This window comes from Sciurus vulgaris, assembly GCF_902686455.1.
Source record: "Sciurus vulgaris genome assembly, chromosome: 11".
NCBI lineage: Eukaryota > Metazoa > Chordata > Mammalia > Rodentia > Sciuridae > Sciurus > Sciurus vulgaris.
In genome coordinates, this window is record NC_136472.1 from 15537094 (window position 1) to 15543979 (window position 6886).

A 6886-nucleotide genomic window follows, 5' to 3' on the forward strand; every position below is an offset into this window, starting at 1 on the left:
ATATTTGATATCTTGATCTGGATTATGGTACCTGGTGTTTCATATGCAAAAATTCTTCAAGATATAGAATTATGATACATGCACTTTACTGTATATAAACTGAGTGTAAATAATGAGGAGAGAGAGAGAGAAAAGGAAACTAAGTTAGTGTTTCTGTCCACGTACCCTAATATGAATTTTAGAGTTATTAACCAATATTGTAGTTCTCCTTTGTTCAGGGACCTGGTGAGATTGTACCTCCCCAAAATTTGCAGTTAGGCATGGGCATGTGACTTTAAGCATCCAATAAAACGAAATGCAAATAAGTGTTGTAAGTTACTTCTAAGATAATCTTTCATTTTTACTGGATGTTGGGAGAATTTCTAAAGCAGTCCTCCGTTCCTGGGTTTTTCTCTGTTAGAAAGTGATAGTAATTCAATCTCTTTAAGTGTAGTAGGTCTATTCAGATTTTTTTCCTTGCTATCAGTTTTGGTCCTGTGTGCTTTTACAGCAGCTTATATTTCATCTGTGGTATCCAATATGGTGGTGTAGTTATTTGTAGTATTCTATTATAATCTTTCTCACAAGGACATTCTAACAATGGTAAAACTGAATAATAACAGTTTACTTCTCAGAGGTAATGGGCTAGAGCAGTCATCAAAGAGAAGCTCAGATAAATTGATTCAGGTGATTCAGGTGACAGGACCATAAATTTGACAAAATTCTTAGAATTATACACATTAGTGTATGATACTTTAAGGTACTATTGTAAATAAATTATGCAGTAATCCTAGGAAAGAACTAAGCAGAATATGAAAGCCTGTGTATATATTAAACCTAACCAGCTTGCTCCCCACAGATGGATTAATTGCTTCTTCCCTAGAAAAAGCACATCAGGAGCTTCAGGTACTCTCATGGGGACAATCTCCAGAGGTCTCAATTGTGTATAATTCTCTCCATATCTCCATATATTCACCTCTGAAATCCCAACATGACTCAAAAGTACCTGTTTCAAATCAAACAGGTAATTGTACCACATTCATTGAGCATCACTGTTAGTGCAAACCGGCCTTCTTCTGTCCTGCGGATTTCCTGTGAGCCTTCAATCATGGTTAAACAGGCAAAAATTAAGTAGGTAAGACTTTTAAATGATAACTTCTTCATGAGCTGTTTTGTGAATCTTTATTTCATATATTTATTTTTTTCAAACATAGTTCTATGAATTATTGGAGATATGTAATCTTATCATATTTACTATGCAAACAAGGAAGTGATCAATGAATCTTTTAAGGAAGCAGAATTAGTTGTAGATTCAGAACATGGTCATGTTCATATTCTTTCCTCTGTCTTCCCTGGTTTTGGAGAACTTGGAACATTTTGAACATTACTTTAGACAGCGTTCTGCTAATGGCAATTATACCATATTCCAGGGCTGGTGGTAAATTTCAGACTCTATGTTCTGGGTTGACTGTTCTTTCTTTTCCAGTAAACTGTAATTTTTGTAAACATTAAATGAGGATGATCCATACAAAAGCTGTGGGGCAGTTATACTAAGAGTTATTATGAACGAGAAATATATGGTTTCAATATTTCCAAAAAACCAAGGTGGTATAAAGGTCAAAAATTTCCATGAAAGGAATCGCTGCAGCTCAGGAAGCTGAAGCAAGAGGATCATAAGTTCAAAGCCAGCCTCAACAACTTAGCAAGGCCCTAAGAAACTTAGGAACCCTGTCTCAAAATAAACATATTAAAAATAAAGGGCTGGGGATGAGACTCAGTGGATAATTGATCCTGGGTTCAATCCTTGGAAACAAAACAAAACAAACAAAAACAAAAAAACAAAAAATTCCATTAGAGGTAACTTAAGGTTTCTCATGAAAACTCAGTTCTATCTTCAATAATGAGAACCAAATAAAAGACACATGACATTCCGATTGATCAGGTAGTAATCTTGTATTTTTTATTATACGTTTTCTTCTCATTGTTGACCAAAAAAAAAAAAAAAACAAAACAAAACAAAATAAATATCAGACAATGAATGATCCTGCTTAAACTACAAAAAGGTCCTAAATAAATCACTAAGCTCTGAACTGCATTCTACCTTTTTCCACATATTCTCAGTTGTCCAATGATGGAATTAGAATAACTGCTACCTGCCTTAGACATGCACACATACACACAAACACACTTTCATGTTCTAAGTCCGTATCACTGGTTGAAGAACACAGTGTGGCCCAAAAGTGGCCATGTGTGCTGGAGGTCAGAAGAGTGTGTTCAGGTGCTGACTTGCAAAGTGAAGTTGCCAGAGGTTTAGGAGAAAGGTGGCAGGAAGAGTAGTTAGTACTGGATGGATATCCTTCCAACAGCTACAGTTCCAGCAAAGAAATTCAATATTTTTTGACTGCTTAAGAACAGATTGCAATCAAACGCTTTAAATCAAACAATGTGGAATTACCACCCGAACACAAGGGACAGCCCAAAACCGGAAACTTCCAATGCTTGTCTCTGTGATTGGGCTAGGGCACAGCAATAATGAATGAAAGAACGGGATTAAGAAAAATGAATTCTCTTACCCAAACTAAATTATGGAGTTCAGGAAAGAAATTTTACAAAGGAATTGTCTCACGTGGAATATCAAGAGCTATAGTCCATATGTTTGGAGTGAGGGCTGGTGGAGAAACACAGAAGGAACAGAAAATCTTGTGGTCCTATAGGGGAAGAAAGGCAAACTGGGGAGAGAAGACTCAAGACTTCAAAGTCACCCACAGCAGAAGGACTGCATGTCAGCACGCTCATCAATAAAACCAAGATAAAGATAAGTATCAAACACATCAAGATATCTTAAGTATCTAAATTTATGTATTATTTTATTCAATTCAAATTATCATATTTAATTCTTATGAGGGTAAATGCAAGTCTTATCACTGTCTTCATTCTGTAGTTGGAAATAGGACACTGAGGGGAGTTACATTAGACCAATGCCTGGTAGGTGGCATATGGTAGGACTGATATGCACCTCTTCCAAGCACCTGAGCTCCGTGTCTGGTAATCCTGATGTGCCTTCTCTGGGAAAGGTCCCTGCAGTGAGAACATGCTCTCCCCACACCAGTCATATCACCACATTACTGTGCAGGAAGATTTGCTGTGATGATTTAGGAATTAAAGTCATCTTCTACCTGTCCATGGTTCACATTGTCAGCTGCTGTAGGTTTTGGGCTGATGACAGGCTCTAAGACCATGTGGATTGTGGGGCATTTGTTGAAATGCATTCAAAGCTTGACAATTCATTTATGATTCTTTTTAGTTGAGTGGGTCATTGTTATTTGTTGGCCTGATTGCTTTTCTTCTGATAAAAGGGAAACAGTGAAGAAGAAGAGATCGCCACCCACACAATCATTTCATTCATTGTTATACCCTAAACATTTTGGGACAAAGGGGACAAGGAATATTAAAGTGAATCAAATTCAATTTGTTTGAAATTCAGATTAGACAGTCGATTCAGGAACCACCTGACAGGGGTCAAAGTTGGCATAAGTACAACTTTATGATTTTCACAAAGATTGAAAAACAGTACTTGTGTCAATGGACTCAATTTCTCAAGATTAATAAAGAAGCTTAACAAGCAAGTAAAATCATCACTCTGTTGAGAAGAGACAGGAAATGTACATCTAAAGTGACTGCAATGGTTCTGGGCAGATGAGCAGCCTGAAAGCATCTACTTTTCCTAATGTCAGAAAAGAATTCACAGAGAGGCACATAGAGACATTTTGATGAAGACATTAAATAGTCTACATCTCTGTTAAAAATTGTCGAAAAATTCAGAACTGGGCAGAAAATTCATAAAGAGTCTTCAAATTCACAACAGTTAAAGCCTTTATGTAATTACTGCAACAAATTTGATTTTCAAGTCCATGATTTTTCAGGACTATGTCAGGTTATAGGTGTTGGTAGAAAGAAATAACACATTTTCAATTGATTTTCATATCAATTCAAATTCTTCAACATTATGTTTCTATATTTTTCTTGGTTATATAACATCTAGTGATTCTCAGACAGCATTGATGGAGAACAGGACAGAAGTGACAGAGTTCATCCTGCTGGGACTGACCAGTGACCCAGGTCTGCAGTTTTCCCTCTTTCTGACATTCCTCCTCATCTACACCATCACTGTGGTTTGGAACCTGGGGATGATCCTGTTGATCATCTTGGACTCCCACCTCCACACTCCCATGTACTTCTTCCTTGGTAACCTGTCTCTGGTGGACTTGTGTTACTTTTCAGCTGCCATTCCCACAGTCATGGCTGGGCTCCTTTCTGGAGACGAGGTCATCTCCTACAATGCTTGTGCTGCTCAGATGTTCTTTATTACAGGTTTTGTTACTGCTGAAAATTACCTCCTGACCTCAATGGCCTATGATCGCTATGCAGCAGTGTGTAAGCCCCTACACTACACCACCACCATGACAACCAGGGTGTGTGTGTGCCTCATAATAGGATCCTATGTCTCCGGTTTGTTGATTGGCTCCTTCTACACTGGGGACACCTTTAATCTCACTTTCTGTAAGTCCATCGTGGTCCACCATTTTTTCTGTGATATTCCAGCAGTCATGGCTCTCTCTTGCTCTGATAGGCACATGAATGAGCTTGTTCTTCTTCCTCTATGTGCCTTCAATGTGGTTTTTGCTCTTATTGTTATCTCAATATCCTACATATTCATTTTTACCACAATTGGAAAGATGCGCTCAGGTGCAGGACATCAAAGGTTCTGTCCACCTGCGCCTCCCACTTCACTGCTGTCTCCATTTTCTATGGGACTACCATCTTCATGTACTTACAACCCATCTCCAGTCATTCCATGGGCACTGACAAAATTGCATATGTGTTCTATACTGTGCTTATCCCCATGCTGAACCCACTGGTCTACAGTCTGAGGAACAATGAGGTCAAGAATGCATTCTCAAAGGTTCTTTTAGTGGCAAAATAATCTTTAGGGTTTGGATTAAATTTTGGGGGGAGAATAACTCGTATTCATTCCTCTCATTGTCCATGTTTTGTCACATTTTAAAGCCCACCTGACTTCAAGTTCCTTTACTTCTGCAAAAGACTGTGGTCTTGGAAAAAGGAAACAACATATTTAGAATTGTACTATCTGAATGAGAATATTTCTGATATAGTGGTGCCTACTTGTGAGAAGTTTTATTAAAGATATTTATGCATTCAATAATTTCTTGTTATTTTTTCTGCATGTCAATGCCAATATATGTAACATAACTGCAGAACATCTCACAAGGAAAAGAAATGGAGACAGGTATATCACTGTCACATTTGTACATGGGTGTGGCAAATTTGCCAGAGTTAAATATCCTGTGGCTATTTTTGGTGTTGAATTTAATGTGTTTTTTATACAAGGACACGCAAATAGTCAGGAAAGGATTTTACTGTGTAGCTGAGAGGATATATCTGAAAGAGTATAGTTTGAAGCAGTTGCAATAGTAATGAAGATCTGTCCCATCAGTGTGGAAGCTGGTTTTATTCACCTCCATAATCATGATCCCATATCCCATGCCATAATAAATCTCTTATATTTGCTTGCAGATCCAGCTGATTGTTTCAGTAGAGACCTCTGATTAGTGCATTTGTCCTTAATAATCATAACTTAATATTTGATTTATGTTTGAATATAAATGTATATGCAATATTTTTTGTCTTTTTCCACTACTTTAAGAGTCCTAACTTGAAGGAAAAAATGTAAATTATTCCATGCAGGTATGTACTTTTTCCTTGTATGTTTTAACAATAGATGAATAAATCTGGAATCTCATATGAATTAATATGTCTATTTGAGTCATTTGCTATAAACAACAGATTCCTATTTTAATTTGCAAAGCATATGTAGCCAGAGCATCAGACATACTGAGGAAAGGCAAAAGCAGTTTCAATGTATTCATGTATTAATTATTAACATTTTTCTGATTTATGAAAATGTACACTGAGAAACAAATTATGTTGAACATTTTTTCAAATGTTTTGAATTTATCTGGCCTTTCATTTTTATGTTAGTTGAGCTGTACTCTCTCTTGCCAATTCCACAGAGTTCACTCCACTTCTTTAATTTTCTTTCTATTGCTTCACAACATCTCCCATGCTGTTGCCCCAGGACCTTGGCAATATGTCTTCCCTGTGTAGAATGCTCTGTCTCCATTCAAGTCATTGCAGATATGTTACCTTGTCGTAGAGTTTTCCCTGACTGTCTTTTTAAAATCATGAAACCAAGACTAGGCACACAAGAAAGACCCCACACCTGGACTTCTATTGGAGAAAGCATCTGGCATTGCACTAATCCAGGGAGAATCCCACAGATGGTGACTGTGAACAAGGAACGGAGACCTGAATTTTCCCTGGAGAGATGCTTATGGGGATGATCTGTGCTTCACACACAACCCTGGATCATAAAAAAAACACCTCAACTATGGGGTACGACAAACCTGGGCTTAGGTCGCTCTCCAGTTCTAGACAGAATCAACATATAAACAGCAGACTCCTGGCACACCTGCACCCAGTTGTCACTAGGGCTCAAGAATGTAAATAGTGCAGAATCAGAGAAAATAAGCAGCATGATTAAAATTTCTGGGAAGACAAGTTTGATCAATATCAGATTGAATAGAATGGATTAAATAGCTATTTCATTAATGCCCATATGACACTGCACACCAACAAGCATCAAGACCTTTTAGTAAATTACGTTCTCACCTACCACTTTAAATAAGATGCCAGGAACTGGCCAGATAGTAAGAAGTATGGGATGACTCTTAGAGAATCTGAAACAGGTGTTTATGGAAACTCAATGAGCTTGAGGAAAACACAGAAAAGTGATTCCGTGCACTAAGAGAAGTTTAAATGAAGAGAT

The 6886-nt window shown here is 37.5% G+C and overlaps 1 pseudogene across 1 annotated transcript; it reads left to right on the plus strand.

Moving 5' to 3' along the window:
* Window positions 1–4040: 4040 nt before the first annotated feature.
* Window positions 4041–4963, plus strand: LOC306639121 (olfactory receptor 5B3-like; annotated as a pseudogene). Its single transcript has one exon. The product of its transcript is annotated as an olfactory receptor 5B3-like (transcript).
* Window positions 4964–6886: the final 1923 nt, after the last annotated feature.